The sequence below is a fragment of the Canis aureus genome, chromosome 4, assembly GCF_053574225.1.
Source record: "Canis aureus isolate CA01 chromosome 4, VMU_Caureus_v.1.0, whole genome shotgun sequence".
In the NCBI taxonomy this organism is placed as follows: Eukaryota; Metazoa; Chordata; class Mammalia; order Carnivora; family Canidae; genus Canis; species Canis aureus.
The window spans coordinates 38,684,694-38,703,254 of NC_135614.1; the positions used below are offsets into that span (position 1 = coordinate 38,684,694).

Sequence of the window (18,561 nt, forward strand, 5' to 3'; positions counted from 1 at the left end):
ATGCCACCAGATAAAATAGGTGCCATGGATATAAAGGTTAATTTTACTGCCTGGATATTAATTTTGGGACCTCTTTCTCCCTCTAATCTCCCAGGGCCAATGTCTAATGTCAACTGCTACTACAAATCCTTTATTGGGCAGGTCCATCCAGGTCCATCTTAACTGAGAAATATCCCTTGCTCCAAGATTATCTTTCCTTCCTTCCTCCTCCTCCTCCTCTCAGAGCTAACTCCCTTTCCATTAATTGCTCTCCTAAGGATTTAGGATAATACTGCATTTAGTTACCACAATTTAGGCAAAACTGTAATTGACTTATAGCATTAATAAGAAGGTAATATGTATCTTTAGGGCAAAAAAAAAAAAAAATACCCTGAACCTCAACCAATCTCTAACTACTAAGATCATAGGGGAAATTGGAAGAAAGTGTGTGGACTATTCTATATCCTTCTCCTATTTCACCCTTGGTCTAACTATCTCCTCTCCAAAGTTAGAAGACAAGAGGATGGCAACACCACTTGGCAACCCACTTCCATAATACTGTAATCCTTGACCTATCACTTAAGTATGATTCAAAGAAGGTATCACAGACAATAAATGGCATAGTATTTTAACTAGATGTCTCATTCAACGATTTGGATAGGGCTTCGGTAACACTCTAGATTACCCGAGTGTAGTCACTTGAGTGCTTTACTAAGAAGTGTTTCTCTTCCCACCTCTCTCATCTGTTTATATACTAATAGACACTGTAGGAAGTTGATGTGAAATCTCAGTTGAAATTTAAGTACTCTCTAACTTCTGATTGGATTGTTGGCTCTAGGTTGTTGGGGATGGATATTTTAACTTTTCAGTTACTCCTAGAGAGAAACGTGGCAATAACCAGTGATCTTTGTTACCTCCCTCCTACTACATAGATACCTTTGCTTTATGCAGTAAGCAATATGCCCTCTCTGGTAGTGGCAGGAGAAATGGAATCTAAAGTCCCTTCAAGAAGCAATCACACTCAGTCTCTGATCTATAACTAAAACTCTTACACTCAGATCTTTATTATTCGTATTTAATTACTAAACTCTCCCAAATTAAATACCAGCAGCTTCCATTTACCAAGCACCTATTACTATGTAATAGGCACTGTAATAAAGCCCTTATTTTCACCACTGAGAAAGTCAAGGATTAAAGAGGTTAGGTAAGTTGTCTAAGAATACACTTACCTAGGAATAACAAGTGGTATAGCTGAGACTAAAGATCTATCTTTAAAATCTACTGGGACATAATTTTTTATGTGTAGAAAACCCTAAAGATCTCACCAAAAAAGTCCCAAACAAAAAAATCCTGTTAGAACTATTAAATGGATTCAACAAAGTAGCAAGATACAAAGTCAACACAAATAATAGTTGCATTTCTTTACCCTAACAATGAACAATCTAAAATGGAAATTAGGGGATCCCTGGGTGGCTCAGCGGTTAGAGCCTGCCTTTGGCCCAGGGCATGATCCTGGAATCCTGGGATCGTGTCCCAGGTCCCGCTCCCTACATGGATGGAGCCTGCTTCTGCCTGTGTCTCTGCCTCTCTCTCTGTCTCTCTCTCTGTGTCTCTTGTGAATAAATAAATAAAATCTTAAAAAATAATAATAAAATAAAAATAAAATGGAAATTAAGGGGTGCCCAGATGGCTCAGTAGGTTAAGTGACTGATTCTTGGTTTTGACTCAGGTCATGATCTTAGTCAGGACTGTGAGATCCAGCCCCATGTTAGGCTCCAATGCTGAGCATGAAGCCTGCTTAAGACTCTCTCTCCTCCCTGGGACGCCTGAGTGGCTCAGCGGTTAAGTGTCTGCCTTCAACTCAAGGCGTGATCCTGGAGTCTTGAGATCGAGTCCCACGTCCGGCTCCTGGCATGGAGCCTGCTTCTCTCTCTGCCTGTGTCTCTGCCTCTCTGGGTCTCTCATGAATAAATAAATAAATAAAGTCTTAAAAAAAAAAAAAAAAAGACTCTCTCTCCCTTTTCCTCTGTCCACCCTCCTCCCCCCCACCCCCCTTTCTATCTCTTGCTCTTAAATATATAAATAATATAAAAAGGAAATTAAACAATTCCACTTAACATAAAAATATCAAAAAGAATAAAATTAACCAAAGAGGTGAAAGAAAACTGCAAAACATTGATTAAAGAAATTTTAAAAGATCTTCATAAATGAAAAGAATTCAGTTTTCATGGACTGGAAGACAATAGTGTTAAAATGTCAATACTACTCCAAGCAATCTAGAGATTCAAAGCAATACCTTTCAAAATTCCAATGACTTTTTTGTAGAAATAGAAAAACTAGCCCTAAAATTTATATGGACTCTCAAGGGACCCCAAATAGCCAAAACAATCTTGTAAAAGAAGAACAAAACTAGAGGATTCACATCTCCTGATTTCAAAACTTACTATAAAGCTACAGTAGTCAAAACAGTGTGGTATTGGTACAAAGACATAGAGACCAACTGGAAAATAGCCCAGAAGTAAAACAATGTAAATAAGACCAAATGATTCTTGATTGACAAGGGTGCCAAGATCATCCAGTGAGGAAGAACAGTCTTTTCAACAAATAGTGCTAGAACACTGGATATCCACATGGAAAAGAACGAAGTTGGACCCTTACTGTGATTATATATATATATAATATATATATAATATATATATATATTATATATATATATTATCTGCCCCTAGTTCATGACACAGAACTCCTAAAACCCCTGTCATTTCCTAAGTGATAAGAGCACTAGGAACATCTTTTGTTCTAATATTTTGTTTTTGACCCTGGTTCCTGGCAGAGGGATCCTAAATCCGTTGGAGTTTCCTGTATAGTAGCAGCATCTTTTGTTTTAATGAGGTGATCTCAGTGGGCTCCTGGATACAGACTGCTCGCCAGACTACATCCTGATTAAAAGCTTGAAATTTTCAACCCTAACCCCCATTCTCCAAGAGAAGGAAGGGAGAAATAGCACGAACAATCAATCATACCCACAAGATAAAGCCTCCATAAAAACCCAAAGAGAATAAGGTTCAGAGAGCTTCTGAGTTAATGAACACATTAACATGTCGGGAGGGCAATACATTCCAACTCCATAGGGACAGCAGCTCATAAATTTAGGACCCCTCTGGACTTTGCCCTATGTATCTCTTCACTTGGCCATTCTTCTGTACCCTTTATTATATCCTTTGTAAGAATCCAGTAAACAAAAGTGTTTCCCTTGAGTTCTATGTACCATTATAACAAATTATCATCCCCAAAGAGGAGGTCATGGAAACCTCAATTATAGCTGGTCAGTACAGGTGACAGTCTGGAAGACTTGTGATTAGAATCTTAAAAGGGGTAGTTTTGTAAGACTGAGTCATTAGTGGGATCTGACGCTAATTTCAGGTAGACAGCATCAGAATTGAATTGAACTGAATCTAGAATTGCTTGATGTGTGGAAACCTCATACATCTGCTGTCAGAAGTATGGTGAATGTGGTTAACAGTATGAGAATAAAGAAGAAACACAGGAATGTGTTCTTCCCACTCATTTACCTAACACATACATAAAAATTAACCCAAAATAGATCCATGACCTAAAATAAGACCTAAAATTAAATTCTTAGAACAGGACAAAAGCTTCCCAACACTGGATTTGGTAATGATTTCTTGGATATTATACCAAAAGTAGAAGCTACAAAAGACAAACTGGACTTCATGAAAATTTTAAAAATTTGTGTGTCAAAAGATACTATGGACAGAGTAAAAAGACAACACATACAATGGGAAAAGGTTTTTGCAAATCATGCATTTGATATGGGATTAATATCCAGATTATAAGAGATTTTTTTTTTCTAAAGGTTTTATTTATTCATGAGAGATGAAGAGACATAGGCAGAGGAGAAGCAGGCTGCCTGTGGGGAGCCTGCTGCAGGACTCAATCCCAGGAACCTAAGATTATGACCTGAGCCAAAGACAGACGCTCAACCACTGAACCACCCAGGTGCCCCCATATAGAGAATTCTTAAAACTCAACAACAAAAAACCAACCTGATTCAAAAATGGGCAAAGGATTTGAATAGACACTTCTCCAAAGAAATAAAAATGACCAATACATCCACAAAAAGATGTTTAACATCATGAGGGAAATGCAAATCAAACTATGGGCTACCACTTCACACCTAACAGGATGGTGACTATTAAAAAAAACAGGAAATAAAAAGTAGTGGTGACCATGTAGAGAAACTAGAACCCTTGTATACTGTTGGTGGTAATGTAAAATAGTAAAACCACCATGGAAAACAGCATGCATTCCTCAAAAAATTTAAAGAAGAATTACCGTATGACACAGCAATTCCATTTCTGAGTATATACACAAAATAAAGGAAAGCACATTGCCAGTGTACACTCATATTCACAGCAGCATTATTCACAGTAGCTAAAATGTGGGAACAACTGAAGTGTCCATCAACAGATGAGAAGATTAAATGTGGTGCCTACATACAATGGAATATTAAGCCTTTAAAAGGAAGGAAATCCTACAATATGCTACAACATGGATGAACTATGAATACAGTACACTAAGGGAAATAAGCCAGTCACAAGAAAACAAATATAGGGGTGACACAGTCAGTTATGTGTCTGACTCTTGGTTTCAGCGCAGGTCATGGTATCAGGATACTGAGATCAAGCCCCACACCAGGCTCTGCACTCAGCATCTAATCTGCTTGAGATTCTCTCTCTGCTTCTGCCCCTCCCACTCGTGTGTGCACATACTCACGCTCTAAATAAATAAATAAATCTTAAAAAAAAAAAGACAAATACTCTATGGTTCTACTTATATGAGGTATCTAAAGCAAACTCATACAGACAGAATAATGGTTGCCACTAGGGAAAAAAGGGGAGTTATTGTTTAATAGGTACAGTAATCTCCCCTCATCTGTGGTTTTCAGTTACATGCAGTCAGCTGCCATTTGGAAGCAGATGATCCTCCTTCTGATGTGTCATCAGAAGCTTATTAATAGCCTAATGCAACATCACAGTGCCTACATTATTCACCTCACTTTTATCTCATCACATACACACTTTATCATCTCACATCATCACAAAAAAAGTACAGTACCATAAGGTATTTTGAGAGAGACCATACTCACAAAACTTTCATAACATAGCTGTAATTGTTCTAGTTTATTATTGTTGTTAATCTGTTATGTGCCTAATTTATAAATTAAACTTTACCACAGGTATGTATATGTAAGAAAAAACACAGTATATATAGGATTTGTTACCACCTGCAGTTTCAGGCATCTACTGGGGGTCTTGGAAGGTATTTCCCATGGATAAGGGGGGGCTACCAAATGGTTTAGCTCTACAAGATGAAAAGACATGGAAATGCATAATGACAATGGATGTACAATATTATGAATGTATTTATGACTAAACTGTACATTTTAAAATGTTTAAGATGGTAAATTTTATATGTATTTTGCCACATTAAAAAAAAGGGATAAAAAGACATTTGTGAAGTGTTGTGAGATGAGCTTGAACTTGCTCAAAAGGTTCTGATTACTTTTATAAATTACTTTTCGGGGCGCCTGGGTGGCTCAGTGGTTAAGCATCTGCCTTCAGCTCAGGTTGCGATCCCAGGGTCCTGAGATCAAGTCCAGCATTAGGCTCCCTAGAGGGAGCCTCCTTCTCCCTCTGCCTATGTCTCTGCCTCTCTCTGTGTGTCTCTCATGAATAAGTAAAGAAAATATTTTAAAACAAATTAATAAATAAGTGGAATCCCTGGGTGGCGCAGCGGTTTGGCGCCTGCCTTTGGCCTAGGGCGCAATCCTGGAGACCCGGGATCGAGTCCCACATCAGACTCCCGGTGCATGAAGCCTGCTTCTCCCTCTGCCTGTGTCTCTGCCCCCCCCCCCATCATAAAATAATAAATAAAAGAAAAAAAATTAATAAATTAGTAACCTTTCACTAAATTCTTACCCCTGTATCTATTAATTTAACACAATGCCACTAAAAAACGAACAAAAACACTTTGGCCTTATCTAACCTTTCCTAATGTGACTGCACTACTCAGGATCAAGCAGAAAAGCTGGTTAGGGAGACATGAAAATATTATTTTCCTCTTCACAATTAATATTATAAGACATCAAACTTTACCAATCTTCCAAAAGTCATCTGAGAGTCTGGCCTTCCCGGTTTCCTCCCCATGTATGTTTCAAAATAACTTGAAATCACATTTTAGAACTTGCCATGCATAAGATATGTGTGTGTATATAAGCATAATCTATATCAAATCACAAAATGTTAATATCTTAGAACTTATTACTTTTCAGTTTCAAAACAGAATGTTCTAGGATTTAGATTCAACTCTTAAGCACCTATGAGCCAAAAACTATAATATGTGATTTTTTAAAAAATTTTATTTATTTATTCATGAGACACACACAGAGAGAGGCAGAGACACAGGCAGAGGGAGAAGCAGGCTCCATACAGGTAGCCTGATGTGGGACTCAATCCAGGACTCCCTGAGCTGAAGGGAGGCACTCAACTGCTGAGCCACCCAGGTGTCCCAATATGTGATTTCTTACTGATTCCTACCACCTTGTAAAGTTAGAAATATTAGAGTCACTTTGCAGATAAGGAAACTGAGGCCTAGGATTAACTAGCATACAGATCTCAAATGGCCAAGCTCCTAATATGGAGTTCTTTCCCTATACCATGCTGCAAAGATGAGAATGTAGTTAACTGGATTTTTGTTTTCCCCTTTCTCCTAAAAATGGGGTACTTAATGCTGTTGGAAATACTTTAATAAACAAAGAAAAAAACTCAAGGACAACTACAACAAAAACTCTCTGGTTAAGTGAGACTTCTGGTAAATTACTCAATGTAACCAACAAATACTAATTCAGCATCTATAGACCAATAAGTGCATCAAATAAATCACAGTACTAATCCTCAATAACCCTGTGGAGTAAAATAACATATACATAATTGTATTGTTGTGATGATGACCATACACCAGTGGTTAACAAATCAAGTCTTTCAGGGGAGGGAAAATGTAAAGGAGACACAAAATAAGCTGAAAATCAGCAAAAGGAAGTGTTTCAGAGCAAGGGAGGATTATGTGTGAAGGCACAGAGGCATGAAAAAGAATGTTACATTAGAGGAACTAGAAAGTCACGAAAGTATGGTTGGAATAGACAGGGAAAGGGTGTGGGGCACTTGGCTGGCTCAGTCTGGCTCAGTCCATAGAATATGCAACTCTTAATCTTGGGATTGTGGGTTTGAGCCCCATGTTGGGTGTAGAGATTACTTAAAAATAAAATCTTTTAGGGCAGCCCGGGTGGCTCAGCGGTTTAGCTCTGCCTTCAGCCCAGGGCCTGATCTTAGGAGACCCGAGGTCAAGGCCGGCATCGGGATCCCTGCATGGAGCCTGCTTCTCCCTCTGCTTGTGTGTGTCTCTGCCTGCCTCTCTCTCTCTCTCTCTCTCTCTCAGGAATAAATAAATAAATAAAATCTTTAAAAAACAAAAATCTAGCAGCCCGGGTGGCTCAGAGGTTTAGTGCCGCCTTTAGCCCGGGGCCTGATCCTGGAGACCCGGGATCGAATCCCACGTCGGGCTCCCTGCGTGGAGCCTGCTTCTCCCTCTGTCTGTGCCTCTGCCTCTCTCTCTCTCTCTCTCTCTCTCTCTCGTGAATAAATAAATAAAATCTTAAAAAAAAAAATTTAAAAAGGGTGGGGAAGGATAGAATTTTGAGGTTAGACACTGAAGTATGAATCAGATTATGAGATGTAAAGATTTATGTCTTTCTAATCAATGCAGAGCAAATAATCAATCTTAGTGATATGAAATGTTAGGAAAAATATTCTGGAAAAAGTAGGAAAGTTGAAGTTAAAGAGGAGAGACTTGAAATTAAGAGCATCAGTAAAAGGTTACTGAAGTAGTCTAAAGGAAAAATAACAGTAGAGACAATGCAGAGAGATTGAAGGGTTAATTGAGGGTAGTGGATTTTGACTTCTCTTCAACTTTAGTACTTTTATTTTTTCTGAAGCACAGCTGACACACGGTTACATTAGTTTCAACAAGTCTATACATTATCCTTTGCACACCAAAAGTGTAGCTACCATCCATCACCATATTACCATACAATGCTGTTACAATTCTAATGACTATATTCCCTATGCTGTAGCTTTGATTCCTGTGATATTTCTTTAATTCCAATAGAACTTACACACACTAAAACATATACTTAAAAAAAAAAAAAATCCCCAGATGGGATCCCTGGGTGGCTCAGCCTCTGTCTCTCTCTGTATCTCTCATGAATAAATAAAATCTTAAAAAAAAAAAAACCCAGATATGAAGATATGAAGAGATTTTTCTCTTCTAAACATATTTAGGAACAACAAGAAATTTTCAAAATTTCCTTGGTGGAAAAATCCAAAGCCAACATGCACTGCAGTGGTCACAGTGATTTCTACTATTTATCACTTCTGGCACTCTTAAAATGGTGGTTTAAAAACACATATACAACTAGAAGCAGTGGGTTCCCTGGGTGGCGCAGCGGTTTAGCGCCTGCCTTTGGCCCAGGGCGCGATCCTGGAGATCCGGGATCGAATCCCACGTCGGGCTCCCGGTGCATGGAGCCTGCTTCTCACTCTGCCTGCGTCTCTGCCTCTCTCTCTCTCTCTCTCTGTAACTATCATAAATAAATAGAAATTAAAAAAAATAATAATAATTAAAAAAAAAAAACAACTAGAAGCAGTTAACATCAAACCTTCAATTCTATTACTTTACTATATATTCGCTATCCATTTTAAGCAAAAATATTGTAGAAATGGCAATCAGAGTTTGAATATGTGAAATGACCCTCAAATAGCCAAAGGAAAATTGACAAAATTAATCTTTATCAATATCCACTGCAAAGATTTCCTTCCAAAAGAATATCTGCAGTACAGGTAACCCTCCCTTCAGAATAATTTGAATTTATACTACTCTGCCAATAACACAATATTCTTTAAAACACATAGAGGAGTACAAAAACACTGATGCCTAGCCCATTCTGAAGAAATAACCCCAAACTCGAACACCTGAACCAACTTGTTCATATATACCTGTATTTGTCACATGAAGATATACAAAAAGGGCGCCTGGGTGGCTCAGTCAGTTAAGTGTCTGCCTTCAGCTCAGGGCATTATCCCAGGGCCTGGGATCAAGCCCCACTTTGGAGCTCTCTGCTCAATGGGGAGCCTACTCTCTCTCCCTCTGCCTGCCACTCCCCCTACTTGTGCTTCCCCCCTCTCTCAAATAAATAAAAATTTAAAACAACAAAAAAAACCCAGATATTATTTCTTAGAACAATTCTAAGTTTACAGAAATATTAAAAGTATAAGCCCCCACCACACCCAAAACCTTGTATGTGGCAATAAAACACCATATACAAAGTAAAAGACCTAAAATAATATTTACAATTTATCCCTAGTATTTAGCTTTTAAAAATAGAGAAGAAAAACGACAACAAACTGACAGAAAAAACTATAGAGTTTGACAACACACTCTGTTGGTGAGACTATTAGGGGCCTTCATACATTGTTAGTGGGAACACAAAATGGTACAATCCTCAGGGAGGAAAATTTGGCAGTAAGAGTTACATACTCAGATGCATATACATAAGCATTCAGAAATCTTTCAGGAATCTATCCCAAAGATACACCAGCAAAAAACAAAGTCATGCATAAAGCTACTTATTTGCCCTACCATTTGTAATAGCTAAAGATGAGAAATAACCCAAGTGCCCACCAACAGGGGGCTAGATTACATATACCCACATAACAAAGTATCACACAGCTGGGAATATGAAAGCGAAATAATTCCCTATTACCCTATGCAAGTACTACCAGGAGACATTAGATATAAAAAGAAGATGGAGGGACACCTGGGTGGCTCACCAGTTGAGCATCTGACTTCGGCTCAGGGCATGATCCCAGGGCCCGGGATCAAGTCTTGCATCGGGCACCCTTCGAGGAGCCTGCTTCTCCCTCTGCCTGTGTCTGCCTCTGTCTCTTATGAATGAATAAATAAATAAGATAGAGAAATGGGTGTGATACATATCACTGTTTATCTTTTTTAAGAGGTGGTGGGGGGCCCACAATCAGTGTTAAGTGACCATCTCTTGGTTCTGGCTCAGGTCATGATCTCAGGGTTGTGAAATTGGGCTCCCCATGTCACTCTGGGCTCTGCGCTCAGAGTGGTATTTGCTTGAGATTCTCTCTTCTTTTCCCTCTGCCTCTTCTCCCCACGCACACGCACTCTTGGTTCTTACTCTCTCAAAAACAAATAAATCTTGGGGTGCCTGGGTAGCTCAGTCAGTTAAGTGGCTGACTAAATTTCCACTCAGGTCATGATCTTGGAGTCATGGGATCGATCCCCAGGTCAGGCTCCATGCTCAGCGTCGTGTCTGCTTGTCCCTCTTTCTTCCCGCCTTGCTTAGGCTCTGTCTCAAATAAATAAATAAAATCTTTTTTATCCTTTCTTTCTCTCTCTCTCTTTTTTTTTTTTTTTTAAAGAGGGGCACCTGGGTGGTTCAGTCGCTTAAACATCTGCCTTCGACTCAGGTTATGATCCCAGGGTCCAGGGTTCGGCGAGGAGCCTGCTTCTCCCTCTCCTCCCTTCTTGAGCTCTCTATCACTATCTGTGTGTGTGTGTGTGTCTCAAATAAATAAAATTTTTTTAAAAAAAGAAATTCTAGATCTACTGAAAATAACTCTGAAACATCTTACATCAGAAAAAACTATCAAAGAATACTGGGGCCATGACAATATGACAAAATTACTTAGGAGCAATAATATAAGGTTTTTACAAACTCAAAAGGAAAATCTTTTTTGTGTCTCTGAAAAAAATAAACTATGTAAACATGAGGATTAAAAAAAAAGTCATCAGAAGCGAAACTAAGAAACTCACAACTGTCAAAGATGGAACAATCTGAGCCTCAAAAAGCACAATGGCAATAAGTTACATTAAATGTGTTTAAATTCCTGAGTTCATATCAATAATTTTTTAAAAACATCACTGGTTACTTTTAGATGAAGTACTTCTAGGAATTCAACTCATTATTTAACAACTAGTAAAAAACTGAAAGAATCAAATCTTTATCCTGCCTTTACTATACATACTATAACTCAGTGTAACTAAATAGATGAGGAAATTAAATCTTTATACAGGAATCCCTATTTAATAAAGAAGAAATGAGAGAACTGGAATGTCCTCATTTTGTATGTGAAAAGACTAGGTAAAAGCTAATGAAATACAATGTACTGATATTAAGCTTATGGAAATGTGCTTAAGGATACTAACACTGTAAGCTAAATTTGAATTAAGTGAAGAAATTCTACAAAGTTTGTCAACACTTTTAATTCCTAAATCACAGGTTTAATTGTGTACATTTGAATAAACCTTCTGCATGTAAAATCTTTTCTGTATCATTTTTGAAAGGACTTGTACTCCTTCAAGCATATTTTTGGTTATTTATCTTATATATTAAATTCCAATTTTTCAAAAGGACAAGGGTGCCTGGGGCGGCAGGGGGTGCTCAGCTGGTTGAGCATCTGACTCTTGGTTTTGGACCAGGTCGTGATCTCAGGGTTGTGAGATGAGATCAAGCCCCGCATCATGCTCCCTGCTCAGCAGGGAGTCTGCTTGAGATCCTCTCCCTCTTCCTCTGCCCCTCCTTCAGCTTCACATGCATGCATGCTTACTCTCTAAAATAAATAAGTAAATCTTTAAAAGAAAATAAAAAATAAAAAAGACAACAATTTCGCAAATTCTCAATTCCACCCTTTATTAAATACTCCCACAAAAAATAAACAGAAATATAAGACCATGTATACAACTGAACATTCTCCAGGACCACCCACCCAATGTCTTAAGATAGGACAAAACAGGATCACAGCCCATTTGGGTTGGGAGAGGTCTGGACAGCTGGGTAGAGTTAGGGGCACTAGAAAGATGCTCTCCCTCCTCTGGGTGTTGAGGATGTGCTAGCCACAGTAAGACTAAAGTAGCTGGCTAGCACAGATCTTGAGTCTTAGATGGGGACCACTTTCCCAGCTTCTAACTAAAAGAGACCTGCCCAAGGTAAAGACCTGCCCACTGAGAGGCCTGGGCAGTGCCTATGCATCAGGGGCTTTACATGCATTATCTCATTTAATCTTTTTAAGAACTCAAAACACCCTTTCATGATGAGAACTTAAACTAGGAATAGAAGGGAGCTTCCTCACCCTGATAAAGCGCATATCAAGGGACGCCTGGGTGGCTCAGTGGTTGAGCGTTTGCCTTTGGCTCAGGGCATGATCCTAGAGTCCCAGGATCGAGTCCTGCATCAGGGTCCCCACAGGGACTTGCTTCTCCCTCTGCCTATGTCTCTGCCTCTCTCTCTGTGTCTGTCTCTCATGAATAAATAAAATCTTAAAAAAAAAGATAAAGCACACAGCTAACTCAATAATGTGAAAGACAATGCTTCCTCCCTAAGATCTAGAACAAGACAAGGATGTCTGCTCTTGCCACTTATATTCAATATTGTAAAAGAGCAATTAAACAAGAAAAAAGGGCATCCAGATCGAAAAAAAATGAAATTTTATTCACAGATGACATGATCTCAGGTATAAGAAACCTACAAAAAAAACTGATAGAACTAATAACGAGTTCAATAAGGTTGCAGGATGTAAGATCAGCATATAAAACTCTATACACTAGCAATGAACAATCTAAAAATAAAATTAAAACATTTCCTTTCACGGTACCATCAAAAAAAATAAAATATTTATGAATAAATTTAACCAAAGAAGTGCAAGACTTGTACACAAAAGACTATAAAACATTACTGAGAGAAACTAATGAAAGGAACCCTTCCCATGTTCATAGATTGGAAGACTTAATTTGTTAAGATGGCAATAATCTCCATATTGATCTACAGATTAAACAGCAATTGTATCAAAATCCTAGCTGCCTCTTATGTAGAAATTGACATGATTCTAAAATTCACTTGGAAATGAAAGAGACCCAGAATAGCCAAAATAACTCTGAAAAAGAATAAAGTTGGAGGACTCATACTTTATGACTTCATATTTGTTGTACAACTGCCAATAGTCAACAGTGTAGTACTAGCATAAGGATACAAATCAATGGAATAGAAATGAGAGAGTCCAGAAATAAATCCACAGTTACAGTCGACTGATTTTCAACTGAGGTTCCAAGGTCATTCAACAGGGCAAGAGTCATCTTTTAAATAAACGGTGCTGGGAAAACTGAATACTCACATGCAACAGAATGAAGTCAAACCCTTACCTCACAACTATTAACTCAAAATAGATCAGACCTTATATGTAAGACACCAAAAGATACAGATATGACACCAAAGGCACAAGTAACAAAAGATAAAACAAATAAATTAGGTTTTATTAAAATGTAAAACTTCAATAGATTCCATCAAGAAAATGAAGGCAACCCACAGAATGGGAGAGTATTTTTGCTAATCATATATCTGATAAAGGACTTGTATCAGACTACATAAAGAACTCTTACAACTTATTAGGACATGTAACCTAATTAAAAAATGAGCAAAGATGGGATCCCTGGGTGGCGTAGGGGTTTGGCGCCTGCCTTTGGCCCAGGGCGCGATCCTGGAGACCCGGGATCGAATCCCACGTCGGGCTCCCGGTGCATGGAGCCTGCCTCTCTCTCTGCCTGTGTCTCTGCCTCTCTCTCTCTCTCTCTGTGAGACTATCATAAATAAATAAAAATTAAAAAAAAAAAAATGAGCAAAGAGGGGATCCCTGAGTGGCTCAGTGGTTTAGCGCCTGCCTTTGGCTCAGGGCGCGATCCTGGAGTCCCGGGATCGATTCCCACGTTGGGCTCGCAGCATGGAGCCTGCTTCTCCCTCTGCCTGTGTCTCTGCCTCTCTCTCAATTTCTGTGTCTATCATGAATAAATAAATAAATAAATCTTTTAAAAAAAATGAGCAAAGAATTTGGGTATTTCTCCAAAGAAGACTGACAAATGCTAATAAGCATATGAAAAATGCTCAACATCATTTTAGTCATTAGGGAAATGCAAATCAGAACAACATACTACTTCCTCATTACCAGGATGGCTACAAAGATGGACGATTAACATACGTTAGTTAACCTGCTCGCTTTGGCAGCACACATACTAAAACAAATGTTAGTGAGGATGAGGAAAAATTGGAATCCTCACACACTACTGGTCAGGAAAATGATGTACTTAGGAAAAACAAGTTGGCAATTTCTCAAAAAGTTAGAGTTACCAAGTCACTCAGATACTCTACTACTAAGAGAAATGAAAACATGTCCACACAAAAATTTGTATATAAATATTCATAGAAGCATTAATAATAATAGCTGAAAAGTGGAAGCAATCCAAAAGCCCAATAAACAGATAAACAAAATGTGGTTTACTCACACAATGGAATATTATTTGGCCATAAAAATGAATGTAGTACTGATATAAGCTACAACATGGATGAACCTGGTGACTAATGGGCACAGTTTTCTTTTGGGGATGATGAAAATGTTCTAGAAGTAAATAGTGGTAATGGCTCCACAACTTTTTATACCAAAAACCATTAAATTGTATATATTTTTTTAAGATTTTATTTATTTAGTCATGAGAGACAGAGAGAGAGAGGCAGAGACACAGGCAGAGGGAGAAGCAGGCCCCCTGCATGTAGCCTGCCTCTCCCTCTGCCTGTGTCTCTGCCTCTCTCTCTCTCTGTCTCTCATGAATAAATAAATAAATATCTTTAAAAAGATGCACATATTCCTGAATATCAACCAGTTCCCAATTAATACACATATTTAATGCAATTCCAATAATGCTACAACAGCACAAAATGATTCTTAAATGTATATAAAGAGCACCTGGACGGCACAGTCAGTTAAGTGTCCAACTCTTGGTTTTGGCTCAGGTTGTGAGCTCAGGGCGGTGCAATCGAGCCCCATGTCAGGCTCTGCACTTAGCATGGAATCTGCTTAAGTCTCTGTCTCCTTCTCCCTCTGCCCCACTCCATGCATAGTAAAAAGCTTGTAAGAATTACCAATAATTTTTCAAAAAATACATAAATAGGGAAGGAGTCCTATCCTATCAGATATTAAAACTCAGTGTAAAGCTTATTGTTATTAATTCAGTAACGGTACCAGCGGACAAATTAATGAAACAATATAGTATGATAAAGAGGACTACTCACAGTGGGGGAAGGGATGGATTATTCAAATAACCTATAATCTCCAGTGGAAGAAAGTTAAATTAGGTTCTTATACATACAAAAAATAAAGTTCTTCATGGATTAAAGGTCTGATTTTAAAAAGAAAACTATAAAACATTTCAAAGAAAGCAAATGAGAACATTTGTATAACTTAAGTAGAAGCTTATTTTTTTTTAAGTAGAAGCATTCCTAAAAAAACTGAAAACCCAGGCACGCCTAGGTGGCTCAGCGGATGAGCATCTACCTTCAACTCAGGGTGTGGTCCCGGACACATCAGGCTCCCCGTCCAGAAGCCTGCTATTCCCTCTGTCTATGTCTCTGCTTCTCTCTGTCTCTCATGAATAAGTAAACAAAATCTTTAAAAAAAACAAACCTGAAAACCCAAAAGCCGAAAGAAAAAAAATGCCAATTTGATAACAATTTAAACAAATGTAAATGAAAGATAACAAAATCAAAGATGAAGGATATCATGAAAAATATTTGCTATACATGACCAATATAAAGAACTACAAATTGATAATAAAATGTCAAATAATCCAACAGCAAAAGAACAAAGGATAGGCAGGCAATTTACACAATAACTGTAAATAGCCAGAAGAAGCTCAATCTGTCAGTAATCAGAAGTTTATGGAACAATGGGATTCAATCTTAAAATAAGATTATTCTGCAATCAGCTTGGCCAGAAAGCAAACCTCCCATACACCCAGGAACACTAACATAAAAAAAGAGGCTGCAAAGCAAATCACGGTCTCTAAAGTTCCTTATTCTTTCCTATTAGAAATAGCTTAAAACAAGTGCTTGCACTAGTTATTCAAACTTGACTGAAACCGAAACTAAAAACTACAACCACCACTACCACTAGGAATGCAAATTAAAACAAAAACTTTCAGGACGCCTGAGTGGCTCAGTGTTTGAGTGTCTGCCTTTGGCCCGGGGCATGATCCTGGAGTCCTGGGATCAGTCCTGCGTGGGGCTTCCTGCATGGAGCCTGCCTCTCCCTGTGTCTTTCATGAATGAACGAATAAATAAAATCATAAATAAATAAATAAATAAATAAAACAAAAACTTAAAAAATTTTAATCATACTGACAGAAATTCAAAAAGCTATCGTCCAATGCTGGCAAGGATATGGGGAAACAGGTCCTCTCACATCCTATTGGCTGGAGTGTGAGCTACCAAAACTCCCTGGAAAATAGACTACCAGGAGCTATTAAAACATACAAAGTACATGTTTTGAGCCAGTAACATATTTTTAGGATTCTGTTCTACAGATACAAAAGGTCTGCTATATCAGTAACATCCCCCATATCCATAACTACATCTCTGGACATCTTCACTTTTATATTCTAACTGAAACTTGGCTTTTTTTCTGAATATAATTCTTCCTCTGAAGCATTCTACCATTTTCTCACTTGTATTTCCAGGGTATGGAAATGAGAGAACTGTCCTCTATTCTTTCCCATCTTTGAGAATTCTTCTTTCTACTTAAAATGTCCACTTTTATGTAGAAGAGGTTAAGAGAATTATGAGTGATGATGTCCAGAATTAGAACCATACTTTTGACTTTCTTTGCAGTTTGTTTTCTTAAAACAACCACACAGCAGGGCTCCTGGGTGGCTCCACCAGTTAAGAGGTTGACTCCTGGGGATCCCTGGGTGGCTCAGCGGTTTAGCGCCTGCCTTTGATCTGGGCGTGATCCTGGAGTCCCGGGATCGAGTCCCGTGTCGGGCTCCCAGCATGGAGCCTGCTTCTCCCTCTGCCTGTGTCTCTGCCCCTCTCTCTTTCTCTATCATGAGTAAATAAATAAAATTAAAAAAAAAAAAAAAAGGTTGACTCCTGATATCAGCTCAGGTCATGATCTGGAGTCATGGGATTGGGCCCCACGTCTGCACTGTGCTCAGTGCAGAGTCTGCTTGAGCTTCTTTCTCCATCTCCCTCTGCCCTTCCCCCCCCCCCCCCCCCCCCCGTGTGCACATGCTCTCCCTCAAAGAAATCTTAAAAACAAACAAACAAAAAAAAACTTAACACATAGCTACTGTTATTGGTCCTATTCACTTACCTATAGTTGAAAACAAATCAACACTGAGGGCTGGAGAGGCAGTGGCTAGGAAAGAGGAAGAAAGAATCCAGATTTCTGGATCAGATCTAAGCTTGTCACTACTAACCTTAGGTAAATTATGTACTGATCCTAGTTTACTCACCAGTACCAGAAACTACACCATTTATTTTTTGAGAGGAATCAAAGACACAATGAATCTATGGCACTTTGAATAGAATATGGCAGACACTTGAGGAACATAGAAGTCAGAAGTACTAAGTGCCATGCAGTTGAAAATTAAGTATAGCTTTGGACTCCCCCAAACTTATCTACTAACAGCCTACTGTTGAACAGAAGCCTTACTGATAAACAGCTGATTAACAGATATTTTATATGTATATATTATATACCGTATTCTTAAAGTACGCTAGTGGAAAGCACATGTTATTAAGAAAATGGTAAGAAAAATACATTTACAGTACTGTAATTATTGAAAAATATTGGCTTATAAGTGGATGTGTGCAGTTCAAACTCATGTTGTTCAAGGGTCAACTGTAAACACTCAATAAATGTTTAACTGACATCAATAACAAAATCACCTTCAAATCTCAAAATTTCTTTTTGTGTTCTTGTTCCACAGATGATCTCAAACAGTTGGAGGGCTTTAATTATTATCTACATGCAGATAATTTCCAAATTTGTATTGCTAGCCTAGATCATTCTCCTGCACTCAATACTAGCATATCCCCTTAGACATCTTCACTTCAATGTCTAATAGAAACCTCAAACTTGACATGACCAAAACTGAGCTACTTCATCTCACTCCCCAACCCAAATATGCTCCTCCCATGGCCTTCCTTATCCCAGTTAATGACTCTTCCACTTCCAGTTACTTAGGTCAAAAATCTGAGATATCCTCACTTTCTCCCTCACTTCACACACAATTCCTTAGAAAAATCCCATCCATTTTACCTTCAAAATATATTCAGAATCCAACTATTCCTCATAACTACTTCCTACTAGTTCAAGCAGTCTTGCATTATTGCAAAAATCTCCTTACTGGTCTCCCTATGCCTCCTTTACTTTCCTTTATACTATCCTCAAGAAAATAGCCAGAGTGACCCTAAGAAATCATAAATCTTGTCATCACTCAAAATCTGCCTTGCTTCAGAATTAATGCCAAAATCCTCACAATACAAGGCCATTTGTAAACTAGCCCTGCCTTCAACTCTGACCCTAGCTCCTA

General features: G+C 38.4%; 1 protein-coding gene across 3 annotated transcripts in view; it reads right to left on the reverse strand.

Annotated features, from left to right (window-relative positions):
* The window catches only part of FAF2 (Fas associated factor family member 2), a 72,705-nt gene that overhangs the window by 47,987 nt on the left and 6,157 nt on the right, over window positions 1-18,561 (reverse strand). Inside the window, exon 2 of one of the 3 annotated variants that reach the window (XM_077895461.1) lies at window positions 17,337-17,381. The exons of the other annotated variants lie outside the window; for them this stretch is intronic. The gene's annotated coding sequence lies outside the window, so the exon portion shown is untranslated. The remainder of the gene's footprint in view (window positions 1-17,336; window positions 17,382-18,561) is intronic. 3 annotated transcript variants of the gene reach the window in all.